Genomic DNA, 16,943 nt, shown 5'->3' with positions numbered 1-16,943 from the left:
AAAAAAAAAAAAAAAAAAAAAAAAACCATTCACAAAAAACAAGAAATTACCCAATAAAAATCACAAACACAAACCAATAATAAAAAACCTGACCATAAAATCAAACTTAAACAGAATAAACAATCACAAAGCCTAAGTTTAACCATTGTTCATCCATATATCACGAATTAAAAGGATTGCAAGTGTTTAGATAAAAATAAACAAGAAACACAGATCTATATATAGCTACAATATACAAATTTATGCAAGTTCACAATCTAGACTCACTCAAGCACTTTATCAAACACTTTATTATGATCAATACTTTGAAACTTTAAAATTTAAGTAAAAAAAAACCCTCAGATCCGAAAGCCACCCACAAATAACATGTTATTACATCATAAAATCACAATTAATAAGAAATTACCCAATAAAATCACAATTTTAAGAACATAGTTATTTGATCCAACTCAAAAGAAACCCATGAAACAAAAAGAAAAACAGAGTTTACCACTGAAAGAAAAACCCAAGTGTGAGAGACAATTGAGAGTGAAGAAGTTGTATGGGAGAGAGAGAGGCAGTGGAGCCTTCAAAGCTGAGAGAGTTGAGAGAAATTTGAGATTAAGAGAGAAATAACGTGAATTTATTTATTTGAACAGTTTGTAATTTGGTTAATGGAGTAAGGGTAAATTGGGTAATTTGTTTGGTCAATAATTTATGTACTCTACTCTCCCTCCAAATCTTTCCAATTTGGAGGAATTAAAATTGAGGAGTTAGAAGTAGTTAAAACCCCTTCAAATCCCTCCAAATCTCTCCCCCTCCTTCCTTAAAAAACATCCAAATAAGGTAATTTAATTACTCTCCCTCCCTCTACTCTACTCCCTCTCCTTCCCTTTACATCCAAACAGAGCATAAATAATTCATTGTGGCCTTAAAGTTAACAACTTTCTATTAGATGCATACACAAATCTTAAAATTGTAGATTTTGGAATATGCAAAAATGTTTGTATCAAATGTGTAAGGTTGAATTTATTCAACCATTTGTTAGTTTTATTCCATGCCAAATTTGCTTGTAATTCAGCAATTAGATATCCTGTATTTAGGTGAGAATAATGTAAGGGTTGTGTGTGAAAAGAGTGTGAAGAATTCAAGTGTGTGAGCATTTAAGAGGTTTCTCGTGACTGGATCTCGTGAGTGACTCGCGACTGGCAACTCACCAAAATGACACACGTGTGAAGCACGTAGGAAGTTAAAGGGTCATGACAGCTGGAGCACTACAGGATAAAAAGTACAGTTTGGCTTGGCAATTAGCTCGCGACTCAAACTCGCGACTCATTCCACTCACAAGACTGAGTCGCCAGAATGCCCTGTTTTGCAAAAAAGTGACTTTTCACATTTCTCACGTACCCTACTATAAATATCCTTATACCCACGAAATGTAGAGAGCCTCCAGAGAGAATTTTGAGAGAGAAACCCTAAAGAAAACCAAGATTGACTCATCCACAATTTTAGACATTTGATTCTCCAAACTCCTCTACTTTCACCCTCTCAATTAACATACCCTTGAGATGTTCATTTGCCAAATCCTTATCTCACCATACCCATATCAGTGAAAATGTATTTTGGTGCTTAGGAAGCAATTCGGAGATTACCAATTCATTTGGTTAATGCAATGGGCTTATTGCAAGATTCGGGAAGCTAAAGAAGACATGGTTAGGCTTAACCCTGTTGGAGCAAGAAGCTTAGGTGCATTGGGTAGATTAGACTTGGAGGGTCTATTGCTATTCATTTATCCTAACTTTATTCTTCAGTGGATCATTTTACCACTTGGAGGGCAGCGGAGAGGTTTTTTGCCGAGTTCTTCAATTTCCTCTTTGATAACACGTGCCGGTGTTATCTTTGTATTTGCATCTCTCTAACCCTAACTCTCTACCTTTAATTGTTGTTGTGTTGTGATTAATTATGGTGTAAAGTTGTTTATTTGTTTAGGTTTTTGCTTGTACTTATTATTCCGCACATTTATTGTTTAAGTATAAGCTTCTGTTCGTTATATTTAAAATTGGGGGTCTAAACATTCATTAGTATTTTACACACTAATTGAACTTTCAAAATGGAACCAAAGGCAATACAAATAGAATTGTGGCCACTTAGTAAGTAGAAAAACATTCTCTAGCTAATGAATAATTGTGCATGCCTATTAAAATTCATTTTAATTTGTTACTTATGTTGAAGTAACCCCAAAGAAACCATAAAAAGGTTCAAAATTAAATAATTTGAACACAACAATTAAAATTACCGTTCAATTAAGACTCAGAACTCTGTTTATTAATATTGATATGTAGTGGAAATATAGCTCTAGAGTATGCAAAGCTTGGACAATTATATTGCTAAAGTCAACCCCCACAAGTATCTTCCACATTGTTCAATTTTTAATTTTGCCAATTGTTTATAAAAGAAATAAAAATAAAATTTCCAATTTTAGATAAAACAACATAACAAATTGTTAGTCGGAAAAAGTTTGGTTACTAATATAGTTGTAGCTAGTCAATGACTACTATTCTCACTAAAAAATTAACATGGTTACATATTTTAAAAATCTAATTATTGTTGGATTTTATATTTTTTATGTTCTTAAAATGCATATCAAATTTCATACTAATTGGATATTATTCAATATTCAAGCTATAAACTTATTTTTTGTACATAATTTTGAACTACAAAAACTTAAATTTAAACATTTGATTGATGACATAGTTATTAATCCTTGATATTTTGAAAATTTTACAAGTATTAAGGATATAAATAGAAAATGTAATATAATAATCAATTTATCAAAATTTAAATCTAATAAAAAGATATTGAATTAAATTGTAGCCAAACTTTGTCTGAATGGGTCCGAGAAAAAAATTGAATATATATTAGTTGTAGAAGTAAAGAAGTAGTCAAAGGATTTTACTTTTTTCAAAAAAAAAGATTCATCAAAGGTTAAGTAATTTCTTATGGATAATCTGCCATAAACATATGTTGATGAACAAATTTATCTGTTGAAGCATAATGTTCTCTCTTCACGACTCCCGAGCCTTTCTTTTACTATCATTTGTATTTTTGTGCTTACCAGCTCCATTAATTCCCAGCTGCCAGCCGAAATATTTTTCAAATGTACAGATGGAGTTGGATCTAGTGAACCTTCTGACGAAGACTACAGATCCAACCTCGCTACCCTGTTAGATTCTTTCTTGTCCAAACCTTTCGAAAACTACAGCTTCGACAATAGTAGCTATGGTGGCATCTATGGCTTCTTTCTCTGCCGAGGTGATGTTTCTAATATTATCTGCCAAAACTGTATCAAAGTTGCAAACTATTATATTACAAGTAAGTGTCCATTAAACAGGAGTGCCATCATATGGAACTCCAAATGCATGTTAAGGTACTCGAACAATTAGGGCCCATTTGATAATAGATTTCTAGCAATGTTGTTATTGTTTTGTGAAAATACACGTGAGTGAAAAAGTGTGTAAAAATACATGTAATATTGTTTAAACACTGAAAACTGTGGTTTAAATAATAGTAACAAACACCCCCTAATTTCTTTGGGGTTGCACAGACACAGCCACAGCGAAGCCGTGCCAATACCAAGAAATTTGCTTCACCTGAAAACACTAGGTTTGGAGTAGCAGATCTAATGTTCGAACTACTTGATGAAGCTTTACAAACAGACATGTTGTCAGGGGCGGAGCCAGGAATTTTTGTTTAGGGAGGCTAAGTTGCGGCACTAATATATTTATCAGACAACTCCCACATACATATATATACACACACACTTTTTTTTTTAATTATATATACACACACATATATATACACACTTTTTTATTTGATAAGTTATATATATACACACACCCAGTAAAAAAAAAAAAATAAAGCTTAGTATTTTCAATCAAAATTATGTTTGATAGTGATCTTTCATAAAATAAAATTCATTTTTTCCATTTTCATAGTGAAATTCCTAGAAAATTTCATTTAAATACAAATGATCAAATTTTATACTAAAGTAAGTAAAAAATATTTCAATTGAACTAATGAAAGTTTCAAAAATATGAATGATCCAAAACTTTGAGAAATAAATTAGTCTCCAAACATGTTTGAAACTATCTTGTTCTAACCTATTATGTGGCAACTAAAAACACATTTCATGTATAATTTTAATAACAAGATTTTTTTTAATGAGTCAATGACTTGTTAATTGCCACATAACAAGTTAAAAAAGATAAATTCAAATATGTTTAATGCCAAACTTTATCAAATATTTAACAGATTTAGAAGCACATTTTACAATAAAAAATAAAATTGCGAAAAATATAGTTATATATTTATTACTATTAGACCAATTTTTTTTTAAGAGCATCATTGGATTAATTTAAATATGTGGGGGGGGGGGCAACTCTTATTTTTATAGACTAAAAATTTTGAAAACATTAAAATAATTTTATATATATTTTAAAAAATTTTAAAATTTGGGGGGGCGGGGCCATGGCCCCCCACCCTTCAACACAGCTCCGCCCTTGCACGTTGTACAAGGCAGGAAATCGGTCAGTGCTTAATGGGACAGATAATTCCGGATATGGGTTATTGGTGCAGTGTACAAGAGATATCAATCGTACTAATTGCGGAAAGTGCTTGTATAACTTGATGGACACATTCAGATCCTGTTGCCTAACATGTAGGGTTTAACGGCTTTGCCCCAAGTTGTAATCTAAGGTTTGAGATCTACCCTTTCATCCAACGAGCACAAGCTAGCGTCCCCATCATTGCCATTGCCATCGCTAATTCGCTACCATCTGATAATGGTAAGATATGTAAATTTCTTTCTTTATTTATTTTGTTCTAAGAGACATTTAGATTTTTATTTCACATTAAAATTTCCTCCCATATTTTGGCATTATTAAAAAGAAATGCTACGTTCACAATATTTTTACAATACTTTCAGAACGAATCATAAGTGTTAAGTTGTTATTGGTTCTAAATTGAATCCACAGTTTAAATTACTTGTTTGCCAACCCGTAACAATGGTTCAATTATTTCACTTTGTATATCAATTATCCTGTTTCTACATAGAATTCGAATTGGGATTGGAACTAATTAATTTTGGGAAGTATTATCTCATGCAACACTTTTAGAAGTGTTCCTCACACACATATTCTGGGTGTAGCATGCATAGGATCCGCATGCACTATATGAGTGGGACACATGCAATTGCTGCAAATGATACCCTCTCTCGAAAGGGTGATCTTATTAGATTATTTCATAAGATATTTTTTCTTATTTTTGGGTTTAATTTTTTTTAGCTTTCTAGTGGGGTTTTTTTTTTTTACTTGATCTGACAAACAGAGATAATCACACTATCATTTTTTGTTGGAAATTTAGACCCCTTAAACACACAGATTGCGTAGCCTAGATTAATTAGCCAAGTTGTTACTTAGTCAAATTATGCAATTCTAGGTTAAAGCAATCAAATAATCATATCAAGATATAAAGCAGCGGAATAATAAATAACATAAGATATGATCACCCAGGAAACCACTCGGTAAAAACCTGGGGAGGATTTGACCCACCGATCCTCAAGGCATAATAGAATTCACTATGAAAGAATTGAAGTTCTTACAGAAGGACTACAAGCTCCCCGCTCGACTTCCTAATGCTACCCACCAGTAAAACTTCCTGACACGACCACGCGCAGGCTCCGAATCCACGGACTACTTCTTTCTTGAATTCTTCAATCAGCTACAAGCTCCCCGCTTGCTTTTCTTTTTAAGTTCCAATGGTTGCAACTATAATGATCTTCAAGATGTTGAAATCATCTCTACCTTGAAAACCCTAAGTTTTGTGTAAAGGAAGTCTCCTCAAAGATCTCACACGAGATTCACACAAAACAGCAATGTATGAGCAACAAAGCAATATGGTCCACCCTCAAAAACGTGGCTAGGGTTTAGTTTATATACCTAGGGTAAAAACACAAAACCCTAAACGTTTAATGAAGTAGGGCTGAGTTGGAAAATCTACAGAATATTCAACCTGTGCGATTTTCGATCGATCGAGTCTATTCTTCGATCGATCGAGCCAGGCCGAAAGTCCCAAGTACTTCTGCAGCCACTCGATTCCAACTTTACAATATTAAACCAACTTTGAGCAATTCTAAACAAGACTAAATACACTGTTTTGATCATGGTTTGCCAACATTACAAATTAGAGTTCTAAATACAAAAACTCCTATGACCTTAGAACCTAACACTTTTATATGCCCATGTATGGTATGCTAAACTAAAAGAAAATATGCAAAGAAAATAAAAAGCAAAAAGATTAAAAATGCTTTAAATAAGGTTGCAAGCGTGTATTCTAAGAGATGTGGGAGTTATAGGATGTACCTCGAAGGTGATAGTCCCCATCAAATAGTTATGATTATGTGTGAGTTAAAGTTATTTTCTCATATCTCAGATTGTCATAACATATATACATATATGCAATCTTGCGATGTTTTTCACACACAACACGCAATATTCTTTGCTACTTTTGATACATGTGTAGGTACAATGTGATTTGGCCATCACAAGTGTTTACATATGCTAATGTATGCTCACTAAACTGTCTTGACTTGTTTTTGAAAAATAAAATTGGTTAGACTTGTTTAGTGTGTGTGTGTTTTTGAGGATCCATGTGCTTAAAATTTTTGTTAAGAGATGATTTTGAGAGCTTAATATGTTGATTGGATCATTGGTTGAGGTACATGTTGGATTGCATTCATATCTGTGTTTTTCTCTTCTCGAAAAACTGTTTTCAAAAGCTGACTCGACACCACCTCGATACCTTGTTATCTGTCGAGCTTCTCAAGCTTTTTTCTTATTGCAATCTAGACACCTCTTCGACATCTAATGGATCGATCAAGAAAGTTCCTATCTCCTCGATACCTTGTCGATCGATCGAGCTTCTGTTCTTTGAAAATGGTTGTTGTTCCTTGATACCTCTCGACACCTTCAGCTGTCGAAGGCCATTTCCTTAACACCTACCTCGACAGCTTCCTCGATACCTCTCGACACCTCAGCTGTCGAGAATTACTGACGCTTCTATATAAGGTTCTGTCGCGATCTGCAATTCTTTTTCTCGATCTGTCCGCGGCTGTTCATCTCCCCAACCTCCTTTTCTCACTCAAAATCTCCAACCCATGTGATTTTTGGCCATTCCTTGCTTCAAATCACTTGGTAAGATCTCTTTTTCCTTCCTTTTTCATGCATTTCATGTTTTGAATCTTAGGTTTTGTGGTTTTTGAAAATTTTTGGGGTTTTTCAAAATTAATGAGTTTTTCTTAAATTTTGGGTTGGGTTTTCACTTAAATGTGTTCAAAATGTCATACATTGCATTTCATGTGTATTAGAATAGTATTTTCATGCATTTAGATGTGTGTTTTTTTATTGTGTGCTGGTAAGCTTGGATTGGGCTAAGCCCATGATGCTTTTTAATTTGTATGTCACATGTTCATGCATTCCCCATGCATACGTACTCATTGTTCAATATATTTGATATATGTGAACTGTTTTGGGACTTTTCTGATTGTCTCATTCTCTATCTCTTTCTCATTTTGTTTACGTTAGTAGTGTCTATAGCACCTAAGCATAAATCCACTCTGGCTCGAAACCCTCTGCGTTCTGGAGCTTCTTCATCTTCTGATTCTGCTTATCTAAATCTTCGGTTCCGTGATGGTGATGCCCATAAGGCATTTTTGGAGAACTTTTCTAGACGAGGTGTTCATTCGGAACGCCAAGTCATTTTAGCGGACTTTGCCGACACTGACCTTCCCTCTGTCATTCACAGTAGGGGATGGGAGTCACTATGTGCCATCTTGGTCACATGTCCTCTCGTGCTTATTCAGGAGTTTTATTCCAACATGCACAGGATCGATCGTTCAGTACCTTTTTTTTCACTCACGTTCGAGGTACGCGCATTCCTGTCACACCGTAGCTAGTTGCGGATGTGCTTAGGGTTCCTAGGATAGAGTTTCCTAACTATCCTTCTTATGAGCGTCTGAGGACTATGTTCAAAGATGAGCTCATTTCTGCTTTTTGTCAGCACCCCGCTGATTGGGGTGAGCATTAGTATACATCATGTAGACCTTTTGCTAAAGGTCCTAGATTCTTAAACATGGTGATGACTTTTGTACTCCATCTACTCTCTTACTACAACTCCATCATAGAGCCTCATGCTTGATTTTTGTTATCTCTTATTGAGCATCTTACTATAGATTTTCCTTCTCATTTCATCCTTTCTATCATAGATGTTCATTTAGATTCGGCGTCCCATGATAAGCTTATTTTTCCTTCCGCTATCACGAGGATCTTACGCCATTTTTCTATCCCTTTTCTTGTGTCTGATCACTTCACACACATCTGCGCCATAGATGCCGCTGCCATAAAATGTAGTGAGGCTCAGTTTAGGTCAAGACAGACGGATTCCACTCCTCCCTCCCGTTCAGCTCCATCCAGATCTGCTCCATCTACATCTGCTCCTTCTTCCTCTATGGGCGATGTATCTCTCGGAGACATCATGGTGTAGCTGCAACACATGGATGCTCGCCTCAATACACTCTCCACTAAGTTGTATCAGGTCAATGTTCGTGTTGGTCGTACTACACGATGGCAGGTGACCATGGGTGGTTTTGCTTCTGAGGCTACTCCTTTACCACCTCTTCTAGCAGCTTCTGACTCTGAGGATGATGATGATGATGATGGTGATGACGATGATGTTTCGGATGATGATGGTGATGACGATGATGTTTCAGATGATGATGATGGAGATGCTAGCTCTACTGATGAGATATCTACATGACACTCTACCCTTTGTCACTTGTGACAAAAAGGGAGAGTAGTTTTGGGTTATGAGAGTAGTCATCTTAGGGGGAGAGTTAGTATAGGACATTTTTGTTAGGGGGAGTGTTGATATTTGAGAGATATAGTGAGGTTTTGATGTATCTTTTCCTTTCTATTCTTTATAGATACATTGATCTTGTATATGAGGTCTTGTGACCAGTTTTACATACATTGTACTTATTTTCTCTCTATATGTGGATGTATGTTTCTTTCACCTCTCTCTTCATGTGTTGTTTCTTCTCTATCTTTATACACATTTTCATTATACTTATATGCAATCTATTATTTCTGTTTCACACAAGATGCCTTGATGAGTTTTGTTTAAAGTGTTTCAGAAATACAGATTGTCAAAGTCTACTTGCCATAAACTCTCTTCTTGCAAAGTTTTTCAAGAGTTTGTGTTAGGATAGATTTTATTGTATTCAACAAGTGAGTATGAGTTGAGTGATTTATGACTTCTCTCATATGTTCATTGGTTTGTTGTGGTTTTGTCATGGATTGCCAAAGGGGGAGATTGTTACGACATATGTGTTTTCACTTGTTAAGAACATATGCCACTTATTTATGTAAATTGGCTAATCCTTTAACAAAACGCACTCTACTTGTAATTGGGTAGTTCTAGATGTTTTTAATACTTCAAGAAACAAGGTTTCAAGATCAAGTGTTGAAGTCATCAAGTCTGTCTAAGAAAAACAAGCTGAAGTGCAAAATCATTAAAGCTCAACACCTGCTCGATAGCTTCTCGACACTTGCTATCTATCGAGATTTATAAAATCAAATTTTCTGATATGATTTCTTGGGATCCGTGAATATGCTTTTGGGCCTTCTTTTCTCCAAACCCTAAATATATAAAAGGATTGTTTTAAGAGCCGTCAAAATATACACAAGTTGCACAAGCATTAAGCAAACTCTGTTCAAGCAATTTGTGATCAAAGATGAAGTTCTTGACCTAGTTCATCTTCTCTGAAGAAGTTGCTGTGTATTTGCACCAAAGGGTTTTGTGACCAATCATCTTCTTGATCTTCATCGTGTAGGATGAATTGAAGAACTTTGCAGCCAACCTCTCATTCTAAATTGGTGTTTGAAGTACGTATTGGGATCTGCACATTGGTTAGTCAAGTACTTGGGAGCCATGCATCAAAAGGGGGAATTGTCACTACAGATCAAGTCCAATTGTCACTACAAATGACCGTGTCTTTTAATTTCCGCTGCATATTTTGTTTTTGGTGATTTGTTTGTGCTTCCACGTATTTGCATGTTAAATTGATTAATTAATAACTTGGATAATTAATTAATTGGTTTAATCACAATGGGTCATTCAGTTTGTGGCCTATTAGTTTTATTGTTGTTAATCTTGCTTTATTGATGTATTTGGGATATCCTTGGTCTACGAAAGCCAAATCCTTTGCCAACATCTTTTACTGTTATCCTTGATGATACTTTATCTTTCATTGCTAACATCTTTTTTCTAATCCTAATAATAGAACAACTTAATTTTTTATACATAATTTGTTTGATAAAATTACTGATTTTTTGTTTTATTCTAGAATTCTTAATACATGGAGGTGGAAGGAAAATAAGGAGCATGGTCTTGCAGGTTATATAATAGTATACCGTTTTATGGTAGACACTGTATATGTTTGTATTTTAACAGAGAGTTTATTACATTATATTGTATTATGTTAGACATTGTTTAACTAAACAAAAAAGGATAAATTGAGAAAAACAGAGATCAATGGAGAGAGAGAGAGAGAGAGAGAGAGAGAGAGAGCAATTTGCATGCAGGCACTACCGTTGCTCTCCATACACCAAAAAAATGGCCTCCCTCCCCTGTTTAACTGCTACAGGTAAAGGGTTTTTTTTTTTTTTTATTCGTTTTTATATTACACCATAACTTGATTTTTATGTTTAGTTGTTTGGTTGGATAGGTTTGGATTTATGTATTTGAGTTAGATTTGGATTTGGCTATGGTATTTGGGTTAGAATTGTTTTCTACTTAACGTAATTTTTTTTTGATTGATTTTGGCAATTTTTCACAGGGAGTATGTTTGAATTCTTGCCTTTCGAAAGTATGAATTCTAATTTTTGATTTCTTTTATTGATTTTTTTTCTATAATGAGCATTTTTAAATTTGTGTCTTTGGTTTTTTATTATATTCTGATTTGAAATCTTGGTTTCTCTACTTGTGTTTGCCTTTTGTTGGAGCCTTTGGACTTTGTGGAATTATAAGGGTGTGGACATAAAAACTATTAATGTTCCTTAAGTTTTATTTATTTTTTCTTTTTTGATACCTCATTAGTTCTTTCTTTGTTTTAGAGTTATGATTGAATTTCAACCTATGGTGTCTACTATTTATGTGTTATTAGACACAAACTTTTTGTGCTATTAATATTTCATTCTACGCAGAGAGCAAAGAGTAGGGAGGTGATGAGACATGAGAAAATCAGAAGTGTTATCAACAAAGGATGCAATTTCAACATGATTGGTAGACCCGATGCTATTGGATGACATTCTTTGTGGGATAATGTTTACTGTCTTCAACAATCTGTCACTAACACAAGTTTTAAACTTTTAATTTTTTTCACCTTTCTTATATGACACACTTTGTACTTCTTTCTATTTGTTTATAGGACTTCTATTATTTCTTTTAATTGTTTCTTCAAACTTATCTAAACATATGGACATCCTCATAAATTCCTTAATGTATGCCTGTACCACTTTGCTGAGGTTTAAATTTCACAAAAATATAGAGGACAAGACAGGGGTATATTAATGCTTACATTATTTTTGTGAGACAGTTGAATTAGCTTTGAATCTTTGATATGGGAACAATCTTTCACATTTTTACAATTCAAACCATATTATAATGTTCACTTTAACTTCTTTGGTAGTCTCTCTTTCATCTTTTTCTCCTGTAATTTAAAAAACTTTCTTACCCTATCATTTTATTGAAATACAGATTTACTAAGTTCTATGTCAAGTATGATACTTGGGAATTTTTGTAACATGATTTGCTGGATCAAACTGACAGTTTAGGATGGCCTGATTTTCATTCTGTTTGTCTCCTACTTTATATTAAATTTTTTCTATTGATGTATTTGGGTTTGAATTGGCTCTATTTTGAATATTTTAGTAAGCTTTTTCTTCAATTTTTTTAAAATTTTCCTCGGCATAGCATTTTTTTTTTTAAAGTTTTTTTGCCAGTAATATTCCACAATTGCTTCTCCTTAGCATCTGAATTTTTCAATATCTATATTTTGTAATTTTGTAAACGGAAGTTTTTCCTATTCGAATTAGCATCTGCCTTTTCTCTACTTAATAGGCTAGGGTTCTTCTTTGATTATTTTGTAAATTGATGACTTTATTCTATTTCTTTGGATTCTTTTGTTTCAATTTATCATTTATGGCTTTTGTTTTGGTATCATTAGTGGATTTTTCCCTTGAAATTTTGTGTTTAAAAGTCAATTTCTCCTTGGAAGGTTTTATATTTGAATTGTAGAGTGTTATGATTTTATCTAAGTCATGGTTTTTTAAAATAAATTAAAATGTTTGGTTTTGATTTATGATTAAAAAAAAAAGGGTAGCCAACTGAATGTTAAAATTGTGTTATCTTTGTTTACTAAACATGGTTGTATTCTTTACACATTAATTTTTAGTTTATTATGTGGAACTTGAAAATTATCTTTGTTTAAAAAAAAAAAAAAATAGTAATATGGGAAATATCTTCCACTTTTTTGCAAGATTACTACGTTTGCTTCAGCTTCTTCAGTAGTCTCTCTTTCATCCTTTTCCCTGTAAATTAAAAATCTTTATTACTCCATTTTGTTGAAACATAGATTTACAGCATTTTCTATCAAATATGACACTTGGGTATTCTGCAAGAAGTGTTGATTGATTGAATGATTGAACTTATTGCTTAGGATGCCCTGATTTCCCCTATGTTTATTTCATATTTTGGATTAGATTTTGTCCATTAATATATTTGGGTTTGACTGGTTTTGCTTTGCAAATTTTAATCAACTATTTTGTTTTAAGTTGATTCAATAATTTTTAGTTATAGCTTTACAACATTCTTTGCCATATAAGACACTTGGGTGTTATGTAAGAAGAGTTGCTAGATTAGATTGACAAGTTAGAGTGGCTTGACTTTCCCTGTACTTATCTCATATTTTAGATTAAATTTTGATGATTGTTGTATTTGGGTTTGTATTGGTTTTGTTCTGCATATTTTTGTCATCTTTTTAAAAGTATTTGGATTCAATTAGTTTTTGTTTTGGACTGAACTAAACTAAACTGTAAAACTGTTATGATTCCATTAGGTTTTTCCCATCATTTTCCAGTAGCAAAATATGATGTTATGAGAGACTTATAGATATATTAAAGCATTTAAAGGTCTAGATAAGCTATAAAAAGTGGGAAGTTACTTTTAACTTTGTGCCTAGATAGAATTAACCACTCAAATTTCTTATATTGGTGTACTGTTTTAAGAGATTTGAGCTTTTATAAGGCTTTGAACTTCTGTTAATATTCAAGTATTACTTAAGGTTTTTTTTTTTTTTTTTTGGTATGGAAACATCCATCTAGATCTAACATTTTAAAAGCAATGTAGAGGCACATTGGAATTCAAAATGAAAAAAAGTTAGTTGATGCTGAATCAACATCTTCAAATGCACTTGGTTGGATTGTTTTAGATTTAGATATTTGAGTTAGATTTGGTTTTAATTATGGTATTGGGTTTAAAATAAATTTTGTTTTGAGTATTTTGTATTAGATTTGGGTTAAATTAGATTTTGGTATCTACCTATGGTGTTTGTAATTAGATTTGTAAATGGAGATATGTGTTGGGTTTTTAGCATGTTGGAAAAGTGTATTTAAATATTATTAAAAAAAATTCTTTCTAATAAATAAAAATAAAAAGGTTCTCGCACATAATGCGGGTTAAAAAGCTACTATATATAAAAGTAAAAGCCTTTAAGGAGATACTGCCACGTTAGGAAAAAATGCCACTTAAAATGCTGCCATGTTTACAGTTTAATCTTTAAAATACCGTACAGTGCATTTAGAGAGGCTCACTTTCATCAAACGTGTATCTATAAAAACATCAAGCCGCCTATCCCAAAAAAAAAAAAAAAAGTGCAAACCCTAAAATGCTCTAACTTTCGTTTCTCCTCTTTCAGATACTCTCTCCTTTCACTTCCTTTTCATTTTCTTCACACCAATGCTTACGATACATAGATAGAGAAGGAGAAAAACATAAACCTTGCGATATAGAGATGAGAAGGAGACAGACGATGAGAGAACTACCACCGTTAAGTTTTCCTTTTTCTCATTCTTTCTTAGATCTGGGTATGGGTATGAAATATGAATTAGTTTTGAGAAATTTGGTTGGATTGATTTTTATTTAGGCATTTGGGTTACAGTAGGTTTTGATTTGATTTTTTGAAATTTGGGGTTATATATGATTTAGGTTTGGAGAGGGCAAAAGGATAGAAATAAGAGAGAACAAGAGTTCGTTATTCGGAAAGAGCAGAAACCTTTATTGGTAATTTTTTTTAAAGTATTGCTTTAAACATTTGAGTTGATTTAGTCTTAGGTTTGGGTATTTAATTGAATTGATTTTGATTCAAAATCTGTCTTCCTTTTTTACTTTTTCCCCTTAAACTAAAAATTTTCTATTGCATATGACTAATTGTTAACAATGTTCTATTCAGTTTTTATCTATTTTAAATTAGTTCTAGGACATATTTTGTTTGATGTTTTTGAAATGATTTCAAACTGTAGAAAGAATATTTGTGGTGTAAATTCGAAATTATTTTCTAGGATGTTTAAACTCTTAGTGTGATTCTATTTTTGAAAAATTATCTCCTCAAACTAATTTTTGAAGGAAAACATCATCTTTTAAAATAGTATTTCTCACAATCAAAAATCCGGGTAAAGCCTTTTTGGCCTTTTGACACTTTAGTAAATAGTAGTTAATCTAGGTGAAATATATTAAGTGGTTATAATATTATTTACTTGAATGGTTTCAGATAAATGCCTTCACATATTTATATGTTTAATATTCAGTTGCAAAAGAAAATCATATAATAACATTATTGCAGTAGAGATGTTTTATCTGCCATGTATAATATAAAAAAAATAATTAGTAGAAATCTCAACCCAAAAACCAAACCCACAAAGGCAATGTCAATATAAATATAGAGATTAACCAAAATACTCCAAAGAAAATCAATTCTAAACATAACAAAAGAATAAGATAGAAAGAAAAGCTCAGGCACATGTGAAAGCAAATGAAAAATTCGACATAAAAGATAAAATTCATTAATAACAATATAAACAAATATCCACATATGTTGAATTGAAATTTTATTAGTAATAACAATATAAACAAATTCGACATAAAATTCATTAATCAAAGAAGAAAGTTGAATCAGATTGCTTGGTTTGTTTGTTTGTTTGTTTTTTTTTTTTTTTTTTTTTTTTTTTTTTTTTTTTTTTTTTTTTTTTTTTTTTACTCGACTTCCTAATGCTACCCACCAGTAAAACTTCCTGACACGACCACGCGCAGGCTCCGAATCCACAGACTACTTCTTTCTTGAATTCTTCAATCAGCTACAAGCTCCCCGCTTGCTTTTCTTTTTAAGTTCCAATGGTTGCAACTATAATGATCTTCAAGATGTTGAAATCATCTCTACCTTGAAAACCCTAAGTTTTGTGTAAAGGAAGTCTCCTCAAAGATCTCACACGAGATTCACACAAAACAGCAATGTATGAGCAACAAAGTAATATGGACAACCCTCAAAAATGTGGCTAGGGTTTAGTTTATATACCTAGGGTAAAAACACAAAACCCTAAACATTTAATGAAGTAGGGCTGAGTTGGAAAATCTGCAGAAAATTCAACCTGTGCGATTTTCGATCGATCGAGTCTATTCTTCGATCGATCGAGCCAGGCCGAAAGTCCCAAGTACTTCTGCAGCCACTCGATTCCAACTTTACAATATTAAACTAACTTTGAGCAATTCTAAACAAGACTAAATACACTGTTTTGATCATGGTTTGCCAACATTACAAATTAGAGTTCTAAATACAAAAACTCCTAAGACCTTAGAACCTAACATTTTTTTTTCCCCGGAATAATCCCACTATCATGAAATTATTAAGGGTGTGTTTGGATATCGCTTATTTTGTTGAAAATTAAAAACACTGTAGCAAAATAATTTTTAAATGTGTGAATAGTGCTGTGAGACCCATTTTTAATGAAAGTTTTGCTGGAAGAAGAGGCACTGTTCACGGGACCCATTGGAAAAGCATGTAACGCTCTTCTAAAAAAAAAAAAAAGGTGAAACACAGACGTTGGACGTGACCACTGTATCCAAACAAATACTAAATGCTTCGAGATTATATTACCTGTTATTGAATTTTCATAAACTCTCTTTAAAATAAAATTTGTATTACCTTGGTGCATGTACAATCTTAGATTGAAAAAATAATCATCAAATTCATTCCAATCTAATACATCTATCCCGTATGCCAAATTGATATACAAACTACCGTAAGTATTAGTATTAAATGATCAACTTAATTTTAGGCTTATATACATGGTTTTAAGAACCGGATTGGGGCAAAACTGGATTTGCCTCCAAGTCCTAGTTTTTACTGATTTTTCCCCCTTTTTATCAGACTGGACTAGTATCTGGTTCTCTAGTCTGGTTTTTAAAACTTTGGTTAAATATACTATTATCCCTAAACTTTAGTCCATGAATGATTTTACTCTAAAATTTAAGCTGATTGCTTTTAATCCCGTAGTAATAAAAGCTATAATAGATATCTAAGAAAACAAAATCAATTAAGATGGGCTTGATTCTAGAAAATATATCTTATAACAGCAACATTAAGGACATGTTTGGTAGACTGTAATAGGCACTGTAATGTAATAGTTATTCCCACTGTTTTAAAAATCGGGCCGGACCGGCTTTAATCGGGAACCAAACCTAGAACCGGTTCGATCAAAACCGAGAAAACTAGTCAAGAATCAGGTTAAATCGGGAAC

At 32.8% G+C, this 16,943-nt stretch overlaps 1 long non-coding RNA gene across 1 annotated transcript in view; it reads left to right on the top strand.

The window, feature by feature from the left end:
* LOC136068026 (uncharacterized) overlaps positions 1-11,874 on the top strand; it is a 22,708-nt gene extending 10,834 nt beyond the window's left edge. The window contains exons 2-3 of the long non-coding RNA XR_010629418.1: positions 10,439-10,738; positions 11,298-11,874. This is a non-coding gene — a long non-coding RNA (uncharacterized LOC136068026). The remainder of the gene's footprint in view (positions 1-10,438; positions 10,739-11,297) is intronic.
* The last annotated feature ends 5,069 nt before the right edge of the window (positions 11,875-16,943 follow it).

This window comes from Quercus suber, unplaced genomic scaffold (assembly GCF_002906115.3).
Source record: "Quercus suber isolate HL8 unplaced genomic scaffold, Cork oak 2.0 scaffold_96, whole genome shotgun sequence".
Taxonomy (NCBI): domain Eukaryota; kingdom Viridiplantae; phylum Streptophyta; class Magnoliopsida; order Fagales; family Fagaceae; genus Quercus; species Quercus suber.
Note: the sequence above shows the minus strand (reverse complement) of the source record. Positions and strands in the feature narration are given on the sequence as shown.